At 39.5% G+C, this 24,055-nt stretch overlaps 1 protein-coding gene across 5 annotated transcripts in view; it reads left to right on the forward strand.

Annotated features, from left to right (window-relative positions):
- The window catches only part of PDE3A (phosphodiesterase 3A), a 363,124-nt gene that overhangs the window by 71,007 nt on the left and 268,062 nt on the right, over positions 1 to 24,055 (forward strand). Inside the window, exon 1 of one of the 5 annotated variants that reach the window (XM_055571524.1) lies at positions 22,626 to 22,649. The exons of the other annotated variants lie outside the window; for them this stretch is intronic. The gene's annotated coding sequence lies outside the window, so the exon portion shown is untranslated. Of the gene's footprint in view, positions 1 to 22,625; positions 22,650 to 24,055 lie in introns of those variants that run through there. 5 annotated transcript variants of the gene reach the window in all.

Here is a 24,055-nt window from a genome sequence, read left to right on the forward strand (position 1 = left end):
CATTGCAACTGAGTTCATGCCCACATATACTGAGACTCCTACAAAGATGCCTCTATTCAAGAACTCCTTGACTGTATCGAATGAATGTTTATCTTGTTTTCATCTGTGTCATGGAGGTACCTTTTCTGGGAGGAAGTGCTCATGGTTCTTGGTGTAGCAAATTCACAAACTAGATTTTTTAGGCAGATATTTTTTGAGTCAAGTCAGTTTTTGTTAAAATCACTTGATATAATCTCCTAGTTCTTTTTTTTTTTTTTTTAATGTTTTGGCCACACGGCACGGCATGTAGAATCCTAGTTCCCCGCCCAGGGATTGAACCTGCACCCCCTGCACTGGAAGCACGGAGTCATAACCACTGGACTGCCATGGAGGTCCCCATCCCCTGGTTCTTGGACACACCATACATTGGATGAACTTCTGCCTTTTACAAGATTTTCTTTTGTTTGAAAGAAAATTGTCCATTTTGTTTTGGAGACAAATTACCTCAATTTTTCATCCTTTGTTTTGGGGTCCAGATGTGTTACTTTACTGTTGTTGTCTAATTGCCAAGTTGTGTCTGATTCTTTGTGACCCCATGGACTGTAGCCTGCCAGGCTCCTCAGTCCATGAGATTCTTCAGGCAAGAATACTGAAGTGGGTTGCCATGCTTTCCTCCAGTGGATCTTCCCGACCCAGGGATCGAACCTGTGTCTCTTGCATCTCCTACTTTAGGAGGCAGATTTATTACCTCTAAGCCCCCAGGGAAGCCATGTTATTTTACTACATGAGAACAGAAGCAAAGCACTACACTGCCAAACCATTGAGGTTAACAAAGTTGTAATGGGCTACTCATAGAAACTTCACATTGTATCCTAAAATAATGATATTTTGAAAAATAGGTTCCTGGTGTGTATATATGCATTGGTGGCAACTGAGTGCCTGGGTGCCTACGTTTCTTCTTTATACACACACACACACACACGTGTATATATGTGTGTGTGTGTGTGTGAGTGGCTCAGTTGTATCTGACTCTTTGTGACCCCATGGACCATAGCCACCAGGTTCCTGTGTGTGTGTGTATAAAAGCACAGTTATTGAAAGAATTGTGTTGTAGGAAAAGTCATCTTTATGGCCTTTTATTATTCCTCTGCCAGCAGGGATCATTTTAGTGGGAAAACTACCTTTTAAACATGTTCTTGTCCAGGACTGAAACAGATTTACTCCTTGACAGCAAGCAAGTCATGCTTTATGTGCTATTCTTGTTGCCACAATGCTTAGATATTCTGGATTCGTTGGAAGGATTTTTTTTTTTCATGTCTCTATTCTATCCTTTAAGTTCTCAGTAATACTGTCTCCCCCAGATTGTCTCATTTGTAGAAGGAAACTTCTATTCATCTACAACAGCTTTACAACCAACTTGACAACTCTACTGTGAAGTCTGTTTATTCATTTGCTTACCATTCTATAATTCTGTCTAAAACAGCTAATTTGATTTTATGTTTTGAAGATCGAAGATACAGAATGAAATGAGCCCACAGGAAGATTCACTCTATAGCTAGCTAGCCTGGCTCTTCACACAGGATATAAGGCACGAGGTTCAGAAGCAAAATCAATGACCACCCCCCCACCCCCCCACCACAGTCTTATTTAATTTCTGAAAACAGTTTTTCCATAAAAGTTTATAAGATGATATTTTTGTGGTTGTTGACTGAAATCTTGTTCTAGCATCTTGGTTCCTATGGGGTTAAAAAAAGTCCTTGGCATTGGAGAGAATGAGGATGCTGTATGTAATGGTGGAGATGAAAGATTTATCTAGCTTAATGACCATAATTTATTTAGTCTTTCTGAGATTTCTTTTTTGTTTAAGATGGGAACATGGGTTATTGTGAGGATTAATTTAGATCAGATAAGCTCAGTGTTAGGACATTGGGCCTGTCAGATAGTAACTGGTCAAGGAAAAACAAAGCAAAACAGTACCACTGTTTGGATATACAAGTAGTTATGATAGATCTAAATTTTCCATATTAGATTATGTTTCAGGTCTTTGAAATTCACTGGAAGAACATAAAGTAAACTAAGAGAGATCAAAGATAATCTGTGTGCCTTATCTTTTCAGTTGTATATACACTTTTTGAAATAAAATGTTTCCATTTTATGCTTTAGTTTAATAACATATTATGAAACTGCTATACAGTTCGTAAGTTGCTACTTGCTGAGAATTAAACCAAAATTTTAAGACAAAAAGTATGTGACCTGGTGATCTGACTTTAAGTATTCATCTATAAGCACCTTTAAAATACAGCCACTTACGAGCACAGTGTCTTTTTTCTTGGCAGATTTTTTGCAAGAAGCAGTGACAGTATGCCAGTATTGGTGAAACATTTGAACCTAGAAAAGATGTTTTTTCTTTACAGATGAACAAGCTAAGGCCTAAGGTAGTTAAATGATTTGTCCAAAGTCACACAGAGGTGAATCTAGCCGATTTACCAAGTCGCCAAATATAGGTACTCTTTTCTGTGCCATAATTTGAAGAATTTTCTCTCCGATCAACTGTTGAATCTCATTATGTTTTGAGGATTATGTAACTTGCTAGGGAATTTCTTAAAGAAAAAAAAGGGAATAGCTTCAGTTATTTTTCTCGTCTTTCCCTTTTCCATATTATAAAAATTCAGATGGCAAATTCCTTGGTTTATTTAACCTACTTTCTAAACCACATTTAAAAAAAATCCACATTATATTCCAAAAGCAATATTCAGCTTGGTGCAATGTCATTTGCTAGTTAAAATTGTTTTTGAAATTTAGGCAAATGGTTGTTAAATAATTAAAATGTATCATCTAGAATGAGGCTTCCCTGGTGGCTCACACAATAAAGAATCCACCTGTAATGCAGGAGACCTGGTTTTGATCCCTGGGTTAGGAAGATCCCTTGGAGAAGGGAATGAAAACCCACTCCAGTGTTACCTCCTGGAGAATTCCATGGACAGAGGAGCCTGGTGGGGTACAATCTGTGGAATCGCAGAGTCGGACACAACTAGCACTTTCTCTTAGTATGCTTTTTGTATGTGTATGTGAGAGTTGGACTATAAAAAAAGCTGAGCACAGAAGAATTGATGCTTCTGAACTGTGGTGTTGGAGAAGACTCTTGAGAGTCCCTTGGACTGTGAGGAGATCCAACCAGTCCATCCTAAAGGAGATCAGTCCTGGGTGTTCATTGGAAGGACTGATGCTGAAGCTGAAACTCCAGTACTTTGGCCACCTGATGCAAAGAGCTGACTCATTGGAAAAGACCCTGATGTTGGGAAAGATTGAAGGCGGGAGGAGAAGGGGATGACAGAGGATGAGATGGTTGGATGGCATCACCGACTCAATGGACATGAGTTTGAGTAAACTCCGGGAGTTGGTGATGGACAGGGAGGCCTGGCGTGCTACAGTTCATGGGGTCACAAAGAGTCGGATATGACTGAGCGATCAGACTTAAGTGAATATCTTTTACTATGTGTTTGTGTACAGGAAGTAGAAAACCCCCAAATGATAGATGTGATAGTAACAAAAGTATATTGTCTCACAAATGGAAGTCTAGAAGATGTCAGGATTGACTTTACCAATGAGTTCTGGTTCCATTTTCCATGGGATTTTTTTACTTTACCTTCCTCAAGCGGGTAAAACGGAGGTACATATTCCTGGGTCTTATTTAAGCACACTGAGGTTGAGATATGGATGAGGCAGAATCTTCCTAGCAGCCCGCAAAAGTCATCCTCTTATCTTATCTTTTTTGAACCATTCCCTCAATGAGATGACTCCCTAACCAACCTGACTTTGGTGTGGGACACAGGAGACCTGGAATACTTGAGTTATGTGAGAGAGTTGTAGATGCCTCAACAAATCTTGAATCTATTAAGGAGGAGGAAGGAGGTGGTGGTCATGATCAACAGACACGAAACTTTGCCCTTAGAAAAGCTGGAGATTTTGTGTTCCTAGTATTAAAAGAGACACATGTGCAACTTGGAGGATCCATTATGAAGTAGATTAAAAAAAATAGATTGAAATAGGATATGTAAGTGGTGTATAACTTTAGAAATTGTATTGGTTGTGGTGATATATGTTGTTACCTTCTGAGTTTGCTTGGGGAGTCTCTATATGCAGGATAACTTTAAAAAAAGATAATATGAAACTTTGGACAAACAACACTACTTTCTAAGGACAGCTGTTTTTTAAAATAATTAATTTTTTTGCTGCGCTGGGTCTTCATTGCTGCCTGCAGACTTTCTCTAGTTGCAGTGAGCAGGGTCTACTCTTCAGTTGTGGTGTGAGTGCTTCTCGTAGCAGTGGCTTCTCTTTTTCCGAGCGTGGGCTCTAGGGGCCAGGGCTTCAGTAGTTGTGGTTCACAGGTTCTACGGCACAGGCTCAGTAGTTGGGGAGCCCTGGCTTAGTTGCTCCATGGCATGTGTAATCTTCCCAAAGCAGATTCGAACCCGTGTCCCCTGCATTGACAGGTGGATTCTTAACCACTGGACCACTAGAGAAGTCCATGGATAGTTGTTTGTTTATTTCCAATGTATTTAGCCTGGAACTTGTTTTTTTAATATATCTAAAAGCCAATTAAGTAAAATTTTAATAAATATTGTACCATATAGTTCAGAGTCAGAATTCTAAGAACAGAGTAAAAATGTTTAAAAATTACACAAAATATAATTTTAGTAAGGTTGCATAAAGTATCAGCTTCTGGAAAGATAGATTCAGATGAGTGGCTACTGAAAAGAAAGGTTTCTGTATCTACCTAGATAACATATATGTTTTCTCTGTCACAAATTTGCCTTCAAATTCTTTGTTCATAGACTGTTTCCTATTTAATGACTTAATAGATAATGGGAATTTTTCCTAAACAGGTTGTATGCATAGATGAAATTCCTCCACAGTCACAATGCTAGGATTGTCTTCCTCCTCTCTGACCAATAGTGAATAAGAATTACTTATAGAAAAGCTGAGTGATTAGCTATTTTTTTCCAGTCTGAGCTCCATTGTCTGTTAACTTGAATTTGATTTGTTCTTCCTTAAACTCAGTATGTCTGATGCAGGAGGTTAGCAGTTCCTCCATTGTTAAAAGAATGTAGACCATTGATATTCTTGTATCAATAAAGTACCTAATCTTGGCTGATATGTTAACTCATCAGACATTGAATATTGAGTGACCTTTTCCTTTTTCTGCATTTTATGTCTCTTATTCTAGCCTTTACTATCTTTCACCCATTTTTGTTCATGACTAGGGAATGGGCCCCAAATCATCCATCGACCAGAAGGGGAGACATGCATTTGTCATGTAGGTTTATACTGTGTTTCAGTCAAAATTCCCTAGAGGTTTGAATTTGTGTGGTCCTATCGAAATTCTTGAAGAAACTTCTATTCTCCTCTTTATATGAAGGAAGGGCCAGAGAGGCTGTTTAGAATTGTTTTTAGGGGATATCTGCTAGTTTTTAGTAATTCCTAGACCTGGTGAGGATCACGAACAGACAGGGGCAATGGATAAAGTTGTGAGCAAAACGAGATACAATTGCTGTCTTCAGAATATGAAAACAGTGAAAGTGTTAGTCACTCAATTGTGTCTGACTCTTTGCAACCCTATAGACTGTAGCCTGCCACCAGGCTCGTCTGTCCATGGAATACTCCAGGCAAGAATTCTGCAGTGGGTTGCCGTTTCCTTCTCCATGGGATCTTCCTAACCCAGAGATAGAACCCAGGTCTTTTGCATTGCAGGCAAATTCTATATTGTGTGAGCCACCAGATAGAGTATAGCCCAGTGGCAAACATAGTGAAGTCGCTCAGTCATGTCCGACTCTTTGCGACCCCGTGGACTGTAGCCTACCAGGCTTCTCCGTCCATGGGATTCTCCAGGCAAAAATACTGGAGTGGGTTACCATTTCCTTCTCCAGGGTATCTTCCCGACCCAGGGATGGAACCCAGGTCTCCCGCATTGGAAGCAGACGCTTTAACCTCTGAGCCACCTAAAGCGAATACATATAAAATGTGATGTTTAAGAAAGAGACAGGGAAGCCTGGTATGGTGCAGTTCATGGGGTCACAAAAAGTCAGACGTAACTGAGCAACTGAACAACAGCAAGAAAGGGAGACTCATCATGCTCTGAAGAGCCTGTGATAGGATTCTTTCATAAAATACTGATTAATCCAAGATGTAAGGGAAATTCAGAAATTAAATTCCCATGATAACATGAAGAGTAGGCTTGAAATAAATCTAAGTCATTTGCCTTCTCTTACGTGGTTAAGATACAGTATTTTGTGGTGTGGGGTATATTGCATTGAGATTATATCTTTAAGATATTAAAGAGTACTTTTTCATAAGTTGGTGAAGAGCTGAGTGTTCCTAGTTGTCCAAAGGGTTAAAATATTTAAAACCAACTTTTGGTTCATATTAATATGAAAGAAATGAGTAGTACTTTGAAACCAGTTTTAACATTTAACACATTGTGTATAAATACAGTAAGATTTCAGTTCTTCATTTGATTTAAAGAATGTTTGTACAGCATCTTCTGTGTATCAGGCCCTGTTCTGGGTGCTGGGATTCAGCAGCCAACAAAGCAGAAACAACCCAGGCTCTTGCAAGACAGCAATAGAGACATAAGACACAGAGAACAGACTTATGGACAAGAGTGTGGAGGGGAAGGAAGGAGACGGTGAGATGAATGGAGAGAGTAGCATGGAAGCATATACACTAGCATATGTAAAATAGATTGCCAATGGAAATTTACTGCATGACTCAGGAAACTCAAACCGGGGCTCTGTAACCTGAGAAAGGTGGGAGGTGGAAGGGAGGTTCAAGAGGGAGGGGACATATGTACACCTATAGCTGATTCATGTTGATGCAAGGTAGAAATCAAACCAATATTGTAAAGCAATTATCTTTCTATTAAAAATAAATAAATTTTTTAAAACACTAAAAAAAAAGATTAACCCAGGTTCTTGAACTTACACTCCAGAGAAAATATCCTTCTGAGAGTCACCTTACCAGGCAGGCGGTACTGCTCCTTTCTCGCTGTCAAAGCAAATCCTAGTTGCATTCCATATTACTGGGGAATCACTGTGGGATTCTTAATTGTGGAACATTTTCACTCATTACTAACACTGATGATCTGTGATTGGCATTTGTATTCAGCTTGATCAAAGATAGCACTCTGCTGTTGAATCAATGCAGGAGACCCTGGTTCAATTCCTGGGTCAGGAAGATCCCCTGGAGAAGGGATAGGCTACCCACTCCAGTATTCTTGGGCTTCCCTTGTGGCTCAGCTGGTAAAGAATCTGCCTGCAATGCAGTAGACCTGGGTTTGATCCCTGGGTTGGGAAGATACCCTGGAGAAGGAAAAGGCTACCCACTCCAGTATTCTGGCCTGGAGAATTCCATGGACTGTATAATGGGGTCACAAAGAGTCAGAGATCTTGAGAATACTAATTATTCTATCCAGCTCTATCATCTAACAGAATCCAGGCAGCTTTTCCAGATTAAAAAAAAAAAAAAAAAAAGTCACTGAGACTGCAGCTTGTTCCGAAATAGAGAGTCCCCAAATTGTCCCATAGAACATGGGTTGAACTTTGTTAGTTCTACAACTAGGGGAACAATAGTGTAATAAACATCAAAGAAAACTTGGCTGGGACATAGCAGGGATGGGCGATGTGAAAGGCACTGTTAGGTTGGAAAAGTTCTAGACTTGGGGGTTGTAAGTCGTGTCTGACTCTTTGTGACCCCATGGACTGCAACACACCAGGCTTCCCTGTCCTTCACCATCTCCGGAAGTTTGCTCAAACTCATGTCCATTGAATTGGTGATGCCGTCCAACCATCTCATCCTCTGTTGCCCCTTCTCTTCCTGCCCTCAATCTTTCCAGCATCAGAGTCTTTTCCAATGAGTCCTTGAATCAGGTGGCCAAAGTACTGGAGTTTTAGCTTCAGCATCAGTTCTTCCAATGAATATTCAGGGTTGATTTCCTTTAGGGTTGATTGGTTTGCCTAGGGGAGAGACACAAAATCTGAGTACGATCACTGGATCTGACTCCTGCTGGTTATGAGATGTCATGAGTAAATTGCTTAACTTGACCAGTCTATTTTTTCCCTTTCAGCATAGTAATTACAGGTATCTTCTCTGCTCAGCCCATAACCATTGTAAGGATTCAGCAAGGACTATACAGATGCTCTTCTAGTGAAGTGTAGGTGCAAAGCTCGAAAGGGTCAGATATCAGGACACAAGTGTAGTGTGACCACACTTGCTACAATACAATGTTAGATCTGAACCAGTAAGTTCAATAATGGAAACTGAAATTTGTTTTCTCTCAGTGTATGTGCTTGCATACATTTGTGTGTGTACATAAGAGTGTGTGTTTCTGGTATTGGGCAATATTGGGATTTTTAGTGCAGAGGAAATTTTTGTGATGTCAATCAGATCATCAAATTCAGTAGCATAGGTCAAGGTGGGTTAGATCCTGGCTCCTCAAAGGTGGATTCATGGGTCTAACAGCATCACCATTAGCTGGGGGCTGCTAGAAATGCAGACTCCTAGGCCCCACCTTCCATGGTCATTGAATCAAAGTCTGCATGTTAAACAAATCCCCTGGTGATTATATGCAAATTTTCTCAAGCGCCTGGGTGGACAGATTTCTTTCTAAGTTGATCCTGATCATTCAAATGACTCTTCAGGATGTTGCAGGGACACTAACAGTCAACAGCTGCTGGATGCTTTAGCACCACCTGGGAAAGCGGGGGGCACAGGAGGGTTATTACAGAAAAAAAATATGTTGCTTTCTGTTCCCAAGGAACCATCTTTGGGGTGAAAGGTTCATATTCCATTGTCAGTCCCCTGAGCCTACCAGTGTTCAAAAATGTTTTTTTCCCAAGACTTTTATGGTGCTTAAGTTAGACTTTTCATATTGGAATAACAGACCCAAAATGACTGGCAGTTATAGTGTCCGGGATTAAGGAGGGAAATATTTAGTCAGAGGAACTGGGAATTTATCAGGAGAGCAATGATTTCATCTCTAGGATTTGGTTTCTAGTCACCTTTGCTCTTGGAGGATGATGAGTAAGTGGTGATTTACTCTGCCTGGTCTAAGTTCCACAAGGCACAGATTCTCAGAGACTCAGGGCATTTTGAAAAAAAAAAAAAATTACTCTATTATAAAAGAAAGAATGAAGTTGATTGAGACCAAGAGGAGTTTAAATTCTTGATAAAGATCACATGCATATTTGAAAATAGGAACTAGTTCTTCAGAGTCTGTTTGTAATACCCAGACTTTTTCTATATAATTGCAAATTAATCTTCACTTCCAATGTTAGCAAGGGTTAAGATTAAATAAAACTGAATAAGCTCTTCCCTTAGAACAGCACACTTCTTTGCAGGTTAGATGAAATAATTTTTTTTAATCTTTCCTCTTCTGTGATTTCAGTGTTAACAACTTGGCTCTTTTCTTTCCGTTTTTCTTTCTTTTCTGCCTGGGGTCTTGGGTGAAATTTATGACCCTTTTTTTTTTTTTTTTTTTTTTTTTTTTTGAGCTATATGCTGTGCAGTTCCTTTGTGTATTGACTCTAGGTCTGGACTTGGCAAACAAAAATTGAGAGTGTTAGTTGAGGCAAGGCAAATCAGCTTTAATCCTGGAGATGGATAGATGGCTGATGACACAATTTCAGTCCTTATTTATCCAATTTTGCTACTGATGAGTGAAAGTTTGTCATGGCCAGCATTTGGGAAACAGTGCTGTACCTCACTCAGCCTTCACTCATTTATTCAACAAATGCTGATTGTGTCCTTACTGTATGCTAGTAATATTACAGGCAGCAGCCTTAGTGTAGAAACGGGAGATTTATACTCAGTCACACAGCTTACATTTTACCATGATAGATACCCTTTTGAAAGAGCCCATAACTCAAAAGTTTGAAATGAACTAAATTGAGGGTTAGCACTATGTTGCTTATATTAAGCTTCTTTTTTTTCCAATTTTATCTAATCCTCCTTTATATAAAGAAAAAGGATTATTTTCCCAATAAGACTACCCATCAAACAGGTAATTATTTTATTGTAGTTGTCTTCCAAAGCAAACCCATGCAAAAGTATTGTTCCCATTAAAGACTTTTCTTAAGTTTTCTTATAACTGATTCCATGCAGTAAAGAAGGATTTCTGTTACGGGATATAGAGAAAATTATTAGAAAGAATTAATTTCATTTTCTCCAGAATTCACCAAGTTACTCCTATTTCTCTTTAAAGGAAACTCCTAACTCTCCCCACGTGTTCAGCCTCCTAAAATTTCAATTTATCTTTATCACATCCTGCTTTTGAGTGCTTAGTATAAGATTTAACCATATAGTAATTCTTCCTTAAAGAAGTCTGCTGTATATAATGCTAAGGTGGAGTTGTCATGGCTCTTATGCTGTGTCTGAGGCCAAATTCATTTGTCAGCATTCCAAGCTTATGTGAAGACACAGAAATAATTATTTTCAGATGTTGACATTGCACTTAGTGTATTAGTAGTATATGAAAATGTGTTTCCAAAGTCATTCATCTCAAACGCAATGCAAAAATTCAGGACAGATAAATGTGTGCGTTCAGACAGGTACTATGATACAGAAATGGTAGAGTGATTTAGCTTTCTGTCATATCTTCATAACATAGGATATGAGCTGTGCTGTGTTCTGAGTTAGCATGTCTCCTGTCAATGTGGCTACAGTCCAGACGTGATGTGCTTTGCTTCCAGGTGGGTTACTGCTTTTAATCCCTGAGTCAGACTCCTGATTCTTGGCTTCTCTTGTCACTTAAATGTTTTGCCTCTAAGTCAACTTCAAAAGTTAAAAAGTAGAATCTTCCCTGAGTTTCAAAATGTAATTTTTCTGTAATTATTTCCATAAAATGATGATTGAACATTAAAAGCCTATCCATCTCAGGTAGTTTAGGAAGGAAAGGGTGAAAAGCCATAACATTTAATTGTTGGAGAGACCAGGGCCAAATTGGAAAGATACTCTTAAGTTTTTGCCATAACATTCATATATGACATCCAATATGAATTTTATGTACTTGTCAACTTCTAGTCAATAGAAAGAGGAGAAACATGAATGAAGTTTTATTATACCCATAGTAATGGCAACCCACTCCAGTGTTCTTGCCTGGAGAATCCCAGGGACAGGGGGAGCCTGGTCGGCTGCCGTCTATGGGGTCGCACAGAGTCGGACACGACTGAAGTGACTTAGCAGCAGCAGTACTAAGACCTTACCTACATTAATAAAAAAGCAACTTCTTTTCATCATCTCTTGCTGCTGCTAAGTCACTTCAGTCGTGTCCGACTCTGTGCGACTCCATAGACGGCAGCCGACCAGGCTCCCCCATCCCTGGGATTCTCCAGGCAATAACACTGGAGTGGGTTGCCATTTCCTTCTCCAATGCATGAAAGTGAAAAGTGAAGGTGAAGTCGCTCAGTTGTGTCCGACCCTCAGCGACCCCATGGACTGCAGCCTTCCAGGCTCCTCCATCCATGGGATTTTCCAGGCAAGAGTACTGGAGTGGGGTGCCATTGCCTTCTCCGCATCATCTCTAAATAATCATTAAATTTTTACAGTAACATTTGAAGAAAACCAAAGAAAAACTCCATTTGATGTATAAAGTGTTTCAAATAAAAATAGATCACTGAGTATTTTGGGTTACTTATCTTGCAAATCAAAATATTTTGATATTACAGTATTATAAATGCTCTGCACAAAAGGAAGGTCTGCTGAGTTTTTACTTTCGCATGTCAATTACTGTTTTTACTTTCGCATGTCAATTACTGCTTTTACCTTGTATTTAAAAATTTTTTTAATTTTACATTGGAGTGTTAGTTGATTAACAATGTTGTGTCCGTCTCAAGTATACAGCAAAATGATTCAAAGTTATAGATATATTGTTTTTCAAATTCTTTTCCCAGTTAGGTTATTACAGAGTATTGAACAGAGTTCCCTGTGCTATATGTAGTAAGACCTTGTTGGTTATCTATTTTAAATACAGTAGTGTGTATTGCAGTACATAATTCAAAGTGTTTGCAAAGTACAAGAAGTTTATTTTATCATTTATCTGTTTCAAATTATAACTTTAAAAAGAAAATGGGACTTCTTTCCTGCCCCCACCCCTCGACCCTAGAGACCGATTTTCCATGCAGGATGGTTTTAAGCATCAGGATGTTGCATAAGTCAGCCTGGAAAAAATCAGGACAAACAGCTAGCACTATCTAATAGAACTTTGCTTTGTGACAACTTTTTTTTTTTTTTCCCCTAAATGAATTATACGAAAGGTCTAACTTTCCTAGTTGTTTGGGTATACTTTCAAAATCAATTTTTTGCTTGATTATTGGGCACTCTAAAAACAAAAAAAATAAAATAAAAATAAAAATCATAGTATAGTGTAGGATCAAAAGAAATCTAATTAAGCTTCGATTCAAGCGTATAGAGTCACCTACACAAGGGACAGTTGAAACAGTTAACATGTGAGGTGAAATTTGGAAAGTTAAACTGATGTATTGTGTCTATGATACTGTCCAGTTTTTATGTTTTCCAAGGAGTGTTTAGGATTTCATTTTTAAGCTTTGCTTTCCAAAATACTTAAATTCCAAATTCATTTGTAATGGAAAAGTAATTGGTGAGATGGCTCTATAATCCCACAGGTTACTTGGCAGGCTCTAAAAAAGTTCATGGGATGGAGATTAAAGGTCAAAGTCTATTTTAGAAAATGTGCAACAGGGTGGTAAGCAGGAATGTTCCCTAAGTCCCTTTGGATTTTATTTGATCACTTAACCAAAGAGATCTGGACCAGGCTGTGTATTTTTCAGGATGCAGTGATCAAATTATTGGACTGGTTGCTTTTCAAGTACAAATCTATTTCCCAATAAGTCCCATCACTTACACAACACCTCTTGAATGCTTGCTTATTACACCAGACACAAAAGGTATCAAGGAATACTGGGCTTATTTGTTAGTTCAATCTGGGAGAAAAACAAACTGTTTTTCAGTGGCTAGTTGTTTACAAGATTCCCTCTCTGTCTGATGACATCTTGAGGGCTGTGAGAGTGAAGAATGCTATTTGTCCAGTTGTGAAAGATTAGATTTCTTCTTTTTCTGTTCCTGGAATATAGGAACCAGGGGTTTTCCATCAGAGATTGTGATTTTTCCTTTAGGATTTATCAACAACATACCATGGGATTTTAAAATAATCAGCCTATCTAACCTTTGATTTATAGATAAAAGAAAGGAGAAAATTACCAGTTTTGTGAAATAGTTGTTTCTGAACTTCGTGAATGAAAATATTTTATATCATACTAAAAAACTTAATCAGGTTATGCTAGAATTGGGTATGATTCCTTAAATTATTCCACAGTGAAGATCCATACATTCAAGACATCAAAACTAAGTATCTTTGGAAATATACAGAGATATATATATATACAGGGATAGAGAAGAAGTAATACTGGCTAAAGAAAAATCTAATATAGCTGAGAAAAATAAGCTTTATGTTATGAATCTTTTATTCAGCAGATAGGTTATAATTAAGTGCCATGAAGAAGTTAGAAATCATGTTATAGTTCAGAATTGGCAATGACTATTTCTTAGTAGGTGGGGAGTATTCATTCAGGAAATCCTTTGTTGAGTAGATGGTATTTGAGTTGGATCCTGAAGGGTGAGTGGAATTTGAGCAAGTAGAGACTGGGGAAAGACACATTCAAAGGCAACATCATTAGTAGAGGAAGAATGAAAAAAAATACGGTATTAGGCAGTAGTGGCTTATGTATATTATGGTCATAAAATACACTAGATTACTAGTACTAGTTAACCCTTACTAAGAACCAAGTACTTGACTAAAAAAGCATTTACATGTATTACTATTTTATTGAAATCTTCCTGATAAGTCCAAGAGGTAGAGTTTTATGGGTAAAGAAACCAGGACATCATACAACTGGTATTTGGCAGAAGTTGAACTTGAAGCTAAAGACTGAGGCCTTGACCAGTAGCTCTGTCCCCTGATATTGGAGGACATCTGGTACTACAGGGAATGATTCTGTAAGCTACGGTCACTATGGGATATTTTTAAGCATGTTGAGTAATGTTTTCTTCCCAATTATTCTTTTTGCCTCATCTGACCTTCCTGTCTCCACCCATTCCTCTCTTCAAACCCTGCCTTCAAACTATGGGGAGAAACCTTTGAAAATTATAGACCTGATCATCTGGTGCCGTTTCTTGCAAGGCTACAGGGTTTCCAGACCTACAGCATTTGTTTCCTGATCCTTCCCATGGTGTACAAGCCCCTGCCGTCTCTATAGCTTCATTTGGAACTATTTTGCATTCTCCAAAATCTCCTTGTCTTCTAATTCCTTTACTTTTCCTAGGATAGTGTCTCCATCTGGATGCCTTTCTCACCTCTGGATTCCCCTATCCCCTTCCTCTGTTCGCATTGATTATTAAATATTGAACCACTTGTTAGCTCTCTTGTTCATATTGTTGTTGCTCCAGTCACTAAGTCATTCATATAACATTTGAGAATTTCCCGACATGCAATTCTACATCAAAATGGAATTTAATTGTTGACACTCCGTATCTATATTCAAATGGCTTTTACAATGATTTAATGTAGGTTGTTTTTAATTTTTTTTTAACTTCCAGTGTACACCATATCATCACAACCAGATATGTGTAGCAGTCAGAATAGGCTAAGTTATGTGGCAGTAACAACAATCACCAAAATGGTAATGGCTTACAACAAAAGAGAGTTTCTTCTTATTCTCAAGCGGCTTGGCAGGAAGACTGTGCTTTTCACCGTTACTTCTGAAGAAAACTTCTCCTGACATGTGCTTCCCCAATCACAGGGCAAGAGAACAGGGTTGGTAAATCACCTACCGGCTGTTAGACTTCAGCCTGGGAGTGATTCATGCCCAGGCTGAATACATTTCCCTGACCTCGCATGGCTTTACTGAACGTCAAGGAGACAGGGAAGCATAATCCTCTCGTATGGTGGAAAAGTTGGAGGGCAAATGGTAATATTTAGTCAACAGCACTGCGATGTGTTAACAATTAGAAATTGTAGGCCAGTTATTTTGAAGTTTATGTCCATTAGCAGTTTGAAAACATGTAGTCAAACCAAGCACTTTGGAAATTAAAACTAAAAAATCCTAAGACGTGATTATGTGTCTTTTGAAACCATTATTTCAGTTGGAAACATTGAATTTGATGTATATGCCTCCACTTAACTCAATAAATGTAAGTTCTTACCAGCTGTGGTACAAAAATATATGCTAAAACCATCTTGTCCACAGATAACATAAAAGAAACAGGCAGTGTCATAACAAATAGATTGAATTATCTTAAGATATGTTGTGCTTGAAGGATCCTCTTTTCTGGGAGGCCATGATCATCATTCAGAATTCATCAGTCAAAGGCAGCAGAATTTGAGTCAAAATTCCATATTGAAGTACTCCTGTAAAGATTTGTTGAATTTACAAAAGCATAACATTTTTATGTTTATTCTCCTTTGGTTTATTTTCAATTGTCAGCACTGATGGACAGCCAGTAATTGTCAACATTAATTGCTATTTATTTCCTTTTGCAAGAAGAAGTTATATAGAAATTGAAGTGAAGGACATTTAATGAGAGAAATCTTACTCTATCCTATATATGGATATTCCTAAAGTATATTGTTGAAGTCTTCATCCCTGCCTTGAATGTCTTTATAGGTATGTGAAAGGATATGGGTGAAAAGAAAAATTAAGTATATGTTTATACCAGAATTACTTGTGAATATTAGCTTCTTAGGAAATACCTCATTATTTTCTGGAATGACTACTGACTGTCAGTGTAATCAAGGATACAAATATAGAATGAGGAAATCCAAAAGCAGTATCCATGCGATCCACAGAATTTGGCCAGTAATTGCTTTTTCCTGTGTTTTGTTTCTCTAGCACAACAAGAATATCTCCTTCCATTTCTTGTGTGTGAGTTAAATATGTCTGAGTAGAACCCTTAGCTTTTTTCTTCTCACAGTAATTTTGCTGTGATCGAGAGATACAGCAGCATAAATTAAGGACTAATGTGGAAATCATAAAATACACTGTTACATGAAAACAAAATTTCTTTTTTTAAAAGAGAAATAGGCATGAATTTGGGGTCTGCTTTTTTCACTTAGATAATTTTCTTATGGAACATCCTTCTTTTGCCTCATAGAAAATTTGCCAAATTGTTCAGAACCACCTCTAAGGTTTGTACTTCCATACCCTCCCAAAAATCCAACTGATTTTGGAGGTACCATGCTTCTCTCCATTTAAAGGCAGGATCTTTGTGGCAGTATGAGGGAAGAAAGATACGGAGGGGGAACCGTGCCATATTAGTGTATGTGGTAGAAAGTTAAAGGACAAGAAACGTTTAAAATTACTGAGTGCATGAAAATGAAGTTCTTGTTCTTGGTGGTGGGGTGCATATCAGGGAGATTTCAAAAATGATACATCCCATAATTCATTTCCTCTCTATTGTATAATTGACCAGTGCGTATTTGTCAAGTACCTATTTATTTAAAGTACCTATGGCTGAGCTTTCATTTCTGCCTGGCTTTCCCTTCTCCCCTAGCAGCTCCCATTCTCTTCATCAGGAATATCAGTTTCTTTTCTTTTTTATGAAAGATTTTTTTGATGTGCATTGTTTTTGAAAAGTCTTTATTGAATTTGTTACAACATTGTTTCTGTTTGGTTTTTTGGCTGTGAGGCATGTGGGCTATTAGGTCCCTGACCAGGAATTGAACCTGTACCCTGTGCATTAGAAGGCAAAGTCCTAACCACTGGACTGCCAGGGAAGTCCCTTAGTTTCCTGTGTGCATTGGAATTGTCTTCTAATAGACCTCCCACCTCTCCCTTTACCTTTCTGACACAAATACATGTGAACAATAAGTTGCAATACCTCTTAAACTTGCAAGCTCATGCAAACAACAAAACAAACACAAAAAAAGAAAGCAAGTTGGTTGCATTGTTTTTATCAGCCAATTTACATTCTGAGGAGTCGAGTCAATCAGGGAAGTTTATTATCCTATCTAAATTCATTGACTATCCATCAGTTACTATGTTTCCAATACGTAGCAGTGGTGTAAGGATACTGACTGGACAACAGATGATTGACATTTATCAGTTCCAAAATTGCCTCGTGCATATTGAAATGATGAAATATGAAAAATTATGAAATACGAAAGCATTAATTCTCTTTGATCTGAATAATTACAGCCTGACTCCCTTTGTAGGTCAGGCTATGAAAGAAGTGATTGCAATGAAATGACAGAGTGTGTCTCGTGGATTAAAACCACACGTGATTTCAGCAAATGAAAGGGAAGGGTGAAGCTGGCCTTAAATTGTCTGCCTCAGAGATGGTGAGAAGACTTGGATCATTACAGAAACAGAAAGTGTTTTATTATGAACTGTTTTATTATGAACCTTAGGTGTATTCGTGGAGAAGGAAATGGCAACCCACTCCAGTATTCTTGCCTGGAGAATCCCATGGACAGAGGAGCCTGGCAGGCTGCAGTCCATGGGGTCGCAAGAGTCGGACACAACTTAGCAACTAAACCACCACCACCACCAGGTGTATTCAGAGTAAATCAGTTCATGTTCTATGAAGGAATCCAGGTTCCATGTTTGAGTCCACGCTGAACAATAAATTTCACACTCAGAAGTACCTAATCTCCAGCCTTAGCAAACAGCGCATACCCTTGCCAGTTGTCAGCAAACCCATCACCACAGCTGGTAAAATAACACCGAAAGCAAATTCAGCTGGTAGCAATTCCAAGAATAAATGGGTGACAAAAGAGCAAAATGAGTAAATTTTACAACATCGGGTCCCATTGGGTCCCACACTGTACTACTTCCTCTGGAAACAACCTCTAGAGGTAAAGCCTGGCATTAAATTATCCAGTCATGCAGGAGTAAGTGCTAACAGCTGTGCCTGGGTGCTTTCCCCCTACTTTGTCCTGTAAATACTTAACCATTTCAGAGGAGCTGATGACATACCTTGAGGGAAAAAAAAAAAAAATCTCGACCAGATTGTGCAAATCCGTGTAAATCTTCTCATTTTCCCACTGCTTTCCGAGTTAGGTCACACAAGTATCTGTAAGACTTTTCCAAACACTTTGTTAAGCCTGAAAAATATTCCCTACAAACTGACAGCGCTTCCAAATGGCTGCCCATGATGGCCAAATGTGAGCATGTATGCACCTATGGAGTGAAGCCAGTTTTTCAAATGTGGGTGGCAGTGTCTTTCCCTAAGATTCAGGAGGCTTTCCACAGTAGTGGGAAACAGCAAGGAGCAACTTGACATTCTCTGGAAGCAAACAGGATTTTGGAAAATACAAGGAAGATGCGCATATGGCCTCACCTTTCCTTTCTCACTGACAGCGTCAGTGCCCTCCTTGCTGTGTTGTTTATTGTCTCTTCCAGATGATCTTTGCCTACTCCGTCCATGGAGTAGAGTCATTGGCCTGTACTCATTTTTTCCTTCCTGTTGGTATAAATAGACTGATGACGCCCAATGCTCTCGGCAGTCCATGCATCATTCATACCGTCCATCTCCTTTCTAGGTCACAAAGCTTTTTTTAAAAAAAGCAGCAGCAGTAGCAGCATGTGAAAAGATGAGCATATGACCTCTTCCTCTCACTCAAAGCAGTGCCGTTGATAGCATCCAGACAGCCGTGTGTGGAGACATGCCATTCGAGTGGCTCCAGAATATCAGAGGGAGAAACAGCCATTCTTACCAAATTGCTTAAAAATAGCATGTCCCACTCCACCCTGTCTCCCCAACCTGCCTGAAGTGGAGCCCTTCCCATCCAAAGTGTATAAAGGAATTTGTACTTGGTGAAAATTGGAAAAACCTGCTCCTCCCCCCAGGACAATACAGTAATGCTTTCTCCCTTTGTCCAGTCACACAAGTGCATATCATGAGAAAATGTCATATCCCTTAATCCTTCTCCTCTCCAGTAACATAAAAATGGTCATCCTTCCGGAAAGCCTTTGTTATGGTGTGCCTTGCAAGTGGGGAACAGCATATTGACTCTTTTGAGATGGGGCGTGTGAGGAATATTATTGTGTTCTCCTTCAGCTTCTTTGCTTGACTTACAGACTGTTACCTTGAATCTGATCCTTCCCTAGAGGGATAATTGCTAGAAATCACCTCTCTTTGGGGTAAGCCTGGGAAAGACGTTGGCAAGAAGCTGGGGCAGTACCCCGAAGTTTGTGTCCCAAACCCCAACTATTATCCCTTAATTGTCCATCTGTCAAAACTTTTTAGTGACCATTAATTATTTCTTTATTGTTGTTGTTCAGTCACTAAGTCATGTCTGACTCTTTGCGACCCCATGGACTGCAGCACACCAGGCTTCCCTGTCCTTCATCATCTCCCAGAGTTCGCTCAAACTCTTGTCCATTGAGTCAGTGATGCCATCCAACCATCTCATCCTCTGTCGCCCCCTTCTCCTCCTGCCTTCAGTCTTTCCCAGCATCAGGGTCTTTTCCAGTGAGTCAGCTCTTCACATAAGGTGGCTAAAGTATTGGAGCTTCAGCTTCAGCATCGGTCCTTCCCGTGGATATTTGTGTTGATTTCCTTTAAGATTGACTGGTTTGATTTTCTTGCTGTCCAAGAGACTCTCAAGTATCTTCTCCAGTACCACAGTTTGAAAGCATCAATTCTTCACACTCAGCCTTCTTTATGGAGTGCCTACTATGTGCCAGCCTATTGTAAGCATTTCAGATATCAATTAGCAAGTATATAAATCTTCTGTTCACTTTCAGTTTCATTCTAGTAGATCACATCTCAGTTGGAATCAGTCCTATGAGGTAAGTGTCACAGGCGACGGTGCAACCTCAGAGCAAAGCCAAGAGTAGTGTGGCAAGTGGTTGTAGACAAAGCAGTGGGTCATCATGGAGGCCCTTTGAGGTCATGTTGAGAACTTTATTCTGGTCCAGAGGCAACATCTCAGAGGAGGGCCATGATCTGGCCTGCTCTTCAGAAGAGTAACATGAGACATAGACTGTAGCTGGACAAGGGCAAACATGTGCTTGTAGTTTGAATACATCAAATGTATTTCTGTTTCACAGGGGTGAGAGGGAGGCTCATGGGGGAGGGGATACACACACACACACACACACACACACCCTTATTGCTGATTCAGGTTGCATAGCAGAAACTAACAGAACATTGTAAAGCAGTTATCCTCCAAATAAATAAATATGTACATATGAAAATGTGTTTCTATTTCAAAGGGAATTTCATGTCAAAAGTTTGAGCCAATCAGGTCTTGCTAGAGTGTAAGAAATACAACAGAACAGCAGGGAGGTGCCGAAGAAAGGTTGTTTACTTGGGTACATGAGTGTCTGCCTTGGACTTTGAGAATATGTTTAAGGCAGGATAGAGTTTTTAGCTCAGGCTGAGTCAGAGTGTGAAGGTGGGGAGTCCAGTAACCTGCAGAGTTGTGTGTGTCATTTACAAAACTTGCTGTTTCAATCTAGAATGTAAATGTAACCTTTTTATCCCTTCAAGTATGTCACCAAAAATTCTCGTATTTGGAAGTATGCCTTGATCTCTTGAAAAAGGCCATGGAGGGTAGAAATAATTGTAAAATACCAGGTATTTCAGGGGATGGTTCAATCTCCCAGTTCAGGAAACGCAGACTGCGGTATATTCACAGCTTTCCTAGGTACTCTTGGGGTCTCTAATTCACCAATGGCTTTTAATTTTTTTTTTCCTAGAAGAAAAGACCTTTCTGAATGTCAGTAGATCCCAAAGCAAAAGGGAATTAATTTCTCTCTCTTCACTTTCACCACATTACATGGATCTGATGTCTAGAAGATTTTTCTCACATACAAAACTACAGTGTAGTGGAAATATATGTGTGTGTGTATATATACATCACTGAATCACTTTGGTGTACACCTGAAACTAATACAACATTGTAAATCAGCTATACTTCAATAAAAAAAGAACAAAATAACTCCGAGAATGTTGGAGTTCATTTGGGAATATTCATATTTTATATTTACTTAAAATATCTATGCCTATCGTGGAGAAGGAAATGGCAATCCCCTCCAGTATTCTTGCCTGGGAAATCCCATGGACAGAGAAGCCTGGCAGGCTACATGTCATAGGGTCTCAAAGAGTTGGACCTGACCAAACAACTAAACAACAACAATGTGTGCCTATAATACATAGCAGGTGAATATAACACAGAGACTACTATTTCATTACTTCTTCTTGTGTGCTACACACAAACACTTGTTCAATTTCTTGTTGTTACCTTGTTCCAACCTGACCCACAGGGTGTTTTAACTTCTTTTTGAATCTGCCTTGTCCCTCCCTGTGTGTGAGCAGTATTCTCTCTTGTCATCTGTTAGCAATGCTCCTTCAAGGCTCAGCTGAGATAATTACTTCCTCTTGGAGTGTTTCCACATTCCCAAACTCAAGTTGAATGTTATTGCTCTGGAATCATGGGCATCCTCTGTGCTTATCAGATGAGTTCTCATACGGAACTGGAATGGCTCCCATGGACTAAGTTGTGCAAAGGCAAGAATGGTCCCTGACTTGTCCATGATTCTTGCTCCTGATGCCTGGTTTCATGTATGGAACACGGCAATCCATAAATATCTGTGTGTAATTGAATCAAAATACTTAAAAAAAAATTTGGAGTCAGTTGTTTTAATATAGAAGTTCCCGCCCCCCCCCCGCCCCCCGCCTTATCTGGTCATCAAGTTAGTGGTATTAGTATTGAAGTCAACTTTGACATTTGCCTGTCATCCATTCATTAAATTATTCACCAAGTTTTGACAGTTTTCTTATGCAGTGTCTCTCTGAATCCTCTTCTCATGTCCTAATTAAGGTCCTTGTTTTCTTTGTGGGTAAAATAAGTTGGGAAAATGCTGGTTAAGGAGTTAGTAGTTTGGTTATCATGGAACTTGACAAAACCTTTAATGAAGGAGCATTGTAAATTTCTACGGGAAGAATATGGAGTAGAGCATTTCCTACGTTTATTTGATCAGAGAATCATCTTTAGTCTCAGAGCATCTGATGTGGTTAATGATCGGCAGAACTTACCTGGGGAAATGCTGGAAGAGACTGAAAAGGAGCAAGCTACCCATCAAGGGCTCAGAGTCTTTTGGCTTTAACTTAACGGCTATCATTCGCCATAGACAGCAAACACGTGGAAAGGAAGTATGCCTGACTCCTGCCACTGATGACCTGGCTGACTCCTGCCACTGATGACCTCTGACCTCACATTCCCTCAGCAGCTTGTACCAGTTTACCTTGTTTAGGTAATAGGCTCTGAATATGGAATCATGCGCCTTATTCACCAGTGAAGAAAGTAGCATGTGTACTTAATCGTGTCCGACTCTGTGACCCCATGGACTGTAGTCCGCCAAGCTCCTCTGTCCATGGGATTTCTCTGGCAAGAATACTGGAGTGGGTTGTGATTTTCTCCTCCAAGGGATCTTCCCTGACCCAGAGATCAAACCTGTACCTCCTCATCTCTTGCATCAGCAGGTGGATTATTTACCACTTGAGCCATCTGGGAAGCCGATTCTCCAGCTAAAGACCCTGCTTTTTCTTCTCATGGCACTTGTGGACTGCCTGCTTTCCTTGGTGCTGTCTTGGTAAGATTTTAGAGTTTCCAGCCTCTGTCTTCAGGAACTTTTAGAAAAAATACTGTGGTCCTCTTAATCGTCGCCTGTCCACATCATTGGTTTGAATCAGCAGATACAAGGGATTAAAAACCAGCCTGAAGAAAGTTGGGTGAAAGGCTTATGGGCTTTTGTTTTCCAAATTTGTAACTATAGGCAGCAAAAACTATGGAAAGAGAGAATCAATATTGGTCAGAGTATCTGAGAACTAAGTAAATTAGAAAATTCAACATTTTGATTATAGAAGCCAGAGAGGAATGGCTATAAAATGTTAGATACTTTTTGCTCTTGCTTAGAATTTAAATATGGAGAAGGAAATGGCAACCCACTCCAGTATTCTTGCCTGGAAAATCCCAGGGACAGAGAAGCCTGGTGGGCTGCCGTCTATGGGATCGCACAGAGTTGGACACAACTGAAGTGACTTAGCATGCATGCATTGGAGAAGGAAATGGCAACCCACTCCAGTATTCTTGCCTGGAAAATCCCAGGGACAGAGAAGCCTGGTGGGCTGCCGTCTATGGGATCGCACAGAGTTGGACACAACTGAAGCGACTTAGCATGCATGCATTGGAGAAGGAAATGGCAACCCACTCCAGTATTCTTGCCTGGAGAATCCCAGGGACAGAGAAGCCTGGTGGGCTGCCGTCTATGGGATCGCACAGAGTTGGACACAACTGACGAGACTTAACAGCAGCAGCAGCAGAATTTAAATAGGGGTCATATTCAGGAAACCCTGTTGGGATACACTGATTATCCAGCTGTACTCGTCCAGTGGCTCAGGGTACCTATTTTGGCTTCATCCTTCTTAGCTCTTTTACTCTAATATCCCACATCTGATCTATCTGCAAATCCTATTCCACCCAACTTCAAAGTTAGCTAGACTCTCACCACTTCTTACCTACACAGTCACCATCCTGGTCTCAATCACCATCATCTGTTACCTGTGTTAGTGCGATAGACTTCTACAAGATTTCTGCTTCCGCCCTCACTTCCTTATAGTTTATTCATCACAGGGCACTAGAACTAATCCTTTGAAAGGTGAGTCAGATATGTCATTTCTCGGCAATCTTGTGATTGCGTCACCTCTCATTCAAATAAAATTTCAGGTTCTTCATGCGGCCAATGAGCTCAGCTGTGACTTGCCTGTCTGCTGTGTCCTTGACCTTCTCTCCTAACACTTTACTCATGTCTCCTCTTGTCATATCAGCCCTTTGCTCTTGTTGGATCTTGCTGAGCCTGTTCTTGAGGGTTTTTGCACTTACTATTTTCTCCACCTGGGCTGTACTTCCTTTCAATATCCCTGAGGTTTATTCTTTTTTTTTAATTTTATTTTTAAACTTTACAATATTGTATTGGTTTTGCCAAATATCGAAATGAAT

The sequence above is a fragment of the Bubalus kerabau genome, chromosome 1, assembly GCF_029407905.1.
Source record: "Bubalus kerabau isolate K-KA32 ecotype Philippines breed swamp buffalo chromosome 1, PCC_UOA_SB_1v2, whole genome shotgun sequence".
In the NCBI taxonomy this organism is placed as follows: Eukaryota; Metazoa; Chordata; class Mammalia; order Artiodactyla; family Bovidae; genus Bubalus; species Bubalus kerabau.